Raw genomic sequence first — 5,000 nt, 5'->3', positions numbered from 1 at the left:
AAGATGTAGGGTGTAGAGTGTAAGGTGCAGGGTGTAAGGTGTAGGGTGTAAGATGTAGGGTGTAGAGTGTAAGGTGCAGGGTGTAGGGTGTAAGGTGCAGAGTGTAAGGTGTAGAGTGTATGGTGTAGGGTGTAAGGTGTAGGGTGTAGAGTGTAAGGTGCAGGGTGTAGGGTGTAAGGTGCAGATTGTAAGGTGTAGAGTGTATGGTGTAGGGTGTAAGGTGTAGGGTGTAAGATGTAGGGTGTAGAGTGTAAGGTGTATGGTGTAGAGTGCAAGGTGTATGGTGTAGGGTGTAAGGTGTAGGGTGTAAGATGTAGGGTGTAGAGTGTAAGGTGCAGGGTGTAGGGTGTAAGGTGCAGAGTGTAAGGTGTAGGGTGTAAGGTGTAGGGTGTAAGGTGTAGGGTGTAAGATGTAGAGTGTAGAGTGTAAGGTGCAGAGTGTAAGGTGTAGGGTGTAAGGTGTAGGGTGTAGATGTAAGTGTATGGTGGGTGTGCAGAGTGTAAGGTGTAAGGGTGTATGTAGGGTGTAGGTGTAGAGTGTAAGGTGTAGGTGTAGAGTAGCAGTGTAAGGTGCAGAGTGTAAGGTGTAGAGTGTGGCAGGTGTAGGGTGTAAGGGATGTAGGTGTAAGATGTAGAGTGTATGGTGTAGAGTGTAAGGTGTATGGTGTAGGGTGTAAGGTGCAGAGTGTAAGGTGTAGGGTGTAAGATGTAGGGTGTAGATGTAGAGGTATGGTGTAGGGTGTAGGGTGTAAGATGTAGGGTGTAGAGTGTAAGGTGCAGGGTGTGTAAGGTGTAGGGTGTAAGATGTAGGGTGTAGAGTGTAAGGTGTAGGGTGTAAGGTGTAGGGTGTAAGATGTAGGGTGTAGAGTGTAAGGTGTAGGGTGTAAGGTGTAGGGTGTAAGATGTAGGGTGTAGAGTGTAAGGTGTAGGGTGTAAGGTGTAGGGTGTAGAGTGTAAGGTGCAGGGTGTAAGGTGTAGGGTGTAGAGTGTATGGTGTAGAGTGTAAGGTGCAGAGTGTAAGGTGCAGAGTGTAAGGTGTAGGGTGTAAGGTGTAGGGTGTAAGGTGTAGGGTGTAAGATGTAGAGTGTATGGTGTAGAGTGTAAGGTGTAGGGTGTAAGGTGTAGGGTGTAAGATGTAGAGTGTATGGTGTAGGGTGTAAGGTGCAGAGTGTAAGGTGCAGGGTGTAAGGTGTAGGGTGTAAGGTGTAGGGTGTAAGGTGTAGGGTGTAAGGTGTAGGGTGTAAGATGTAGAGTGTATGGTGTAGAGTGTAAGGTGCAGAGTGTAAGGTGTAGGGTGTAGGGTGTAAGGTGTAGGGTGTAAGATGTAGAGTGTATGGTGTAGAGTGTAAGGTGTATGGTGTAGGGTGTAAGGTGCAGAGTGTAAGGTGTAGAGTGTAAGGTGTAGAGTGTATGGTGTAGGGTGTAAGGTGCAGAGTGTAAGGTGCAGAGTGTAAGGTGTAGGGTGTAAGGTGTAGGGTGTAAGATGTAGAGTGTATGGTGTAGAGTGTAAGGTGTATGGTGTAGGGTGTAAGGTGCAGAGTGTAAGGTGTAGAGTGTATGGTGTAGGGTGTAAGGTGTAAGATGTAGGGTGTAGAGTGTAAGGTGCAGGGTGTAAGGTGTAGGGTGTAAGATGTAGGGTGTAGGGTGTAAGATGTAGGGTGTAGAGTGTAAGGTGTAGGGTGTAAGGTGTAGGGTGTAAGATGTAGGGTGTAGAGTGTAGGGTGTAGAGTGTAAGGTGTAGGGTGTAGAGTGTAAGGTGCAGGGTGTAAGGTGTAGGGTGTAGAGTGTATGGTGAGTGTAAGGTGCAGAGTGTAAGGTGCAGAGTGTAAGGTGTAGGGTGTAAGGTGTAGGGTGTAAGGTGTAGGGTGTAAGGTGTAGGGTGTAAGATGTAGAGTGTATGGTGTAGAGTGTAAGGTGTATGGTGTAGGGTGTAAGGTGCAGAGTGTAAGGTGTAGAGTGTATGGTGTAGGGTGTAAGGTGTAAGATGTAGGGTGTAGAGTGTAAGGTGCAGGGTGTAAGGTGTAGGGTGTAAGATGTAGGGTGTAGAGTGTAAGGTGTAGGGTGTAAGGTGTAGGGTGTAAGATGTAGGGTGTAGAGTGTAAGGTGTAGGGTGTAAGGTGTAGGGTGTAGAGTGTAAGGTGTAGGGTGTAGGGTGTAGAGTGTAAGGTGCAGGGTGTAAGGTGTAGGGTGTAGAGTGTATGGTGTAGAGTGTAAGGTGCAGAGTGTAAGGTGCAGAGTGTAAGGTGTAGGGTGTAAGGTGTAGGGTGTAAGGTGTAGGGTGTAAGATGTAGAGTGTATGGTGTAGAGTGTAAGGTGTATGGTGTAGGGTGTAAGGTGCAGAGTGTAAGGTGTAGAGTGTATGGTGTAGGGTGTAAGGTGCAGAGTGTAAGGTGCAGAGTGTAAGGTGTAGGGTGTAGGGTATAAGGTGTAGGGTGTAGGGTGTAAGGTGTAGAGTGTAAGGTGCAGAGTGTAAGGTGTAGGGTGTAAGGTGTAGGGTGTAAGGTGCAGAGTGTAAGGTGTAGGGTGTAAGGTGTAGGGTGTAAGGTGTAGCGTGTATGGTGTAGAGTGTAAGGTGTATGGTGTAGGGTGTAAGGTGCAGAGTGTAAGGTGTAGAGTGTATGGTGTAGGGTGTAAGGTGCAGAGTGTAAGGTGCAGAGTGTAAGGTGTAGGGTGTAGGGTATAAGGTGTAGGGTGTAGGGTGTAAGGTGTAGAGTGTAAGGTGTAGAGTGTATGGTGTAGGGTGTAAGGTGTAAGATGTAGGGTGTAGAGTGTAAGGTGCAGGGTGTAAGGTGTAGGGTGTAAGATGTAGGGTGTAGAGTGTAAGGTGTAGGGTGTAGGGTGTAAGATGTAGGGTGTAGAGTGTAAGGTGTAGGGTGTAAGGTGTAGGGTGTAAGATGTAAGATGTAGGGTGTAGAGTGTAAGGCGTAGGGTGTAAGGTGTAGGGTGTAGAGTGTAAGGTATAAGGTGTAGGGTTTAGGGTGTAGGGTACAGTGTGTAGGGTGTAGTGTGTAAGATGTAGGGAGTAAGGTGTAGGGTGAAAGGTGTAGGGTTTAAGGTGTAGGGTTTAGGGTGTAGGGTCCAGTGTGTAGGATTTAGGGTGTTTGGTTTAGGGTGTAGGGTACAGTGTGTAGGATTTAGGGTGTTTGGTTTAGGGTGTAGGGTACAGTGTGTAGGGTGTAGGGTTTAGGGTGTAGGATACAGTGTGTAGGGTGTAGGGTTTAGGATGTAGGGTACAGTGTGTAGGGTGTATGGTTTAGGGTGTAGGGTACAGTGTGTAGGATTTAGGGTGTTTGGTTTAGGGTGTAGGGTACAGTGTGTAGGGTGTAGGGTACAGTGTGTAGGGTGTATGGTTTAGGGTGTAGGGTACAGTGTGTAGGGTACAGTGTGTAGGGTGTATGGTTTAGGGTGTAGGGTTTAGGGTGTATGGTTTAGGGTGTAGGGTACAGTGTGTAGGGTGTAGGGTACAGTGTGTAGGGTGTATGGTTTAGGGTGTAGGGTACAGTGTGTAGGGTGTAGGGTTTAGGATGTAGGGTACAGTGTGTAGGGTGTATGATTTAGGGTGTAGGGTTTAGGGTGCATGGTTTAGGGTGTAGGGTACAGTGTGTAGGGTGTATGGTTTAGGGTGTAGGGTACAGTGTGTAGGGTGTATGGTTTAGGGTACAATGTGTAGGTTGTAGGATTTAGGGTGTAGGGTACAGTGTGTAGGGTGTAGGGTTTAGGGTGTAGGGTATAATGTGTAGGTTGTAGGGTTTAGGGTGTAGGGTTTAGGGTGTAGGGTTTAGGGTGTAGGGTATAGGGTTTAGGGTGTAGGGTTTAGGGTGTAGGGTACAGTGTGTAGGTTGTAGGGTTTAGGGTGTATGGTTTAGGATGTAGGGTACAGTGTGTAGGGTGTAGGGTTTAGGGTGTAGGGTACAGTGTGTATGGTTTAGGGTGTAGGGTGTAGGGTTTAGGGTGTAGGGTACAGTGTGTATAGTTTAGGGTGTAGGGTGTATGCTTTAGGGTGTATGGTTTAGGGTGTAGGGTACAGTGTGTAGGGTGTAGGGTACAGTGTGTAGGGTGTATGGTTTAGGGTGTAGGGTTTAGGGTGTATGGTTTAGGGTGTAGGGTACAGTGTGTAGGGTGTAGGGTACAGTGTGTAGAGTGTATGGTTTAGGGTGTAGGATACAGTGTGTATGGTTTAGGGTGTAGGGTGTAGGGTTTAGGGTGTAGGGTGTAGGGTACAGTGTGTATAGTTTAGGGTGTAGGGTGTAGGGTTTAGGGTGTAGGGTACAGTGTGTATAGTTTAGGGTGTAGGGTGTATGGTTTAGGGTGTAGGGTACAGTGTGTAGGGTGTAGGGTACAGTGTGTAGGGTGTATGGTTTAGGGTGTAGGGTGTAGGGTACAGTGTGTATAGTTTAGGGTGTAGGGTGTAGGGTTTAGGGTGTAGGGTACAGTGTGTATAGTTTAGGGTGTAGGGTGTATGGTTTAGGGTGTAGGGTACAGTGTGTAGGGTGTAGGGTACAGTGTGTAGGGTGTATGGTTTAGGGTGTAGGGTACAGTGTGTAGGGTACAGTGTGTAGGGTGTATGGTTTAGGGTGTAGGGTTTAGGGTGTATGGTTTAGGGTGTAGGGTACAGTGTGTAGGGTGTAGGGTACAGTGTGTAGAGTGTATGGTTTAGGGTGTAGGATACAGTGTGTAGGGTGTAGGGTTTAGGGTGTAGGGTACAGTGTGTAGGTTGTAGGGTTTAGAGTGTAGGGTTTAGGGTATAGGCTGTAGGGTTTAGGGTGTATGGTGTAGGGTTTAGTGTGTAGGGTTTAGGGTTTAGAGTATAGGGTGTAGGGTTTACAGTATAGGGTGTATGGTTTAGGGTGTAGGGTTTAGAGTATAGGGTTTAGGGTGTAGGGTTTAGAGTATAGGGTTTAGGGTGTAGGGTACAGTGTGTAGGGTGTATGGTTTAGGGTGTAGGGTACAGTGTGTAGGGTGTATGGTTTAGGGTACAATGTGTAGGTTGTAGGATTTAGG

At 47.5% G+C, this 5,000-nt stretch overlaps 1 protein-coding gene across 12 annotated transcripts in view; it reads right to left on the bottom strand.

Annotated features, from left to right (window-relative positions):
- Positions 1–5,000, bottom strand: part of LOC131343237 (protein unc-13 homolog B) — a 221,579-nt gene that overhangs the window by 36,510 nt on the left and 180,069 nt on the right. The gene's annotated exons all lie outside the window — the stretch shown is intronic.

This window comes from Hemibagrus wyckioides, linkage group LG22 (genome assembly GCF_019097595.1).
Source record: "Hemibagrus wyckioides isolate EC202008001 linkage group LG22, SWU_Hwy_1.0, whole genome shotgun sequence".
In the NCBI taxonomy this organism is placed as follows: domain Eukaryota; kingdom Metazoa; phylum Chordata; class Actinopteri; order Siluriformes; family Bagridae; genus Hemibagrus; species Hemibagrus wyckioides.
This window is presented reverse-complemented; position numbering and strand designations above follow the sequence as displayed.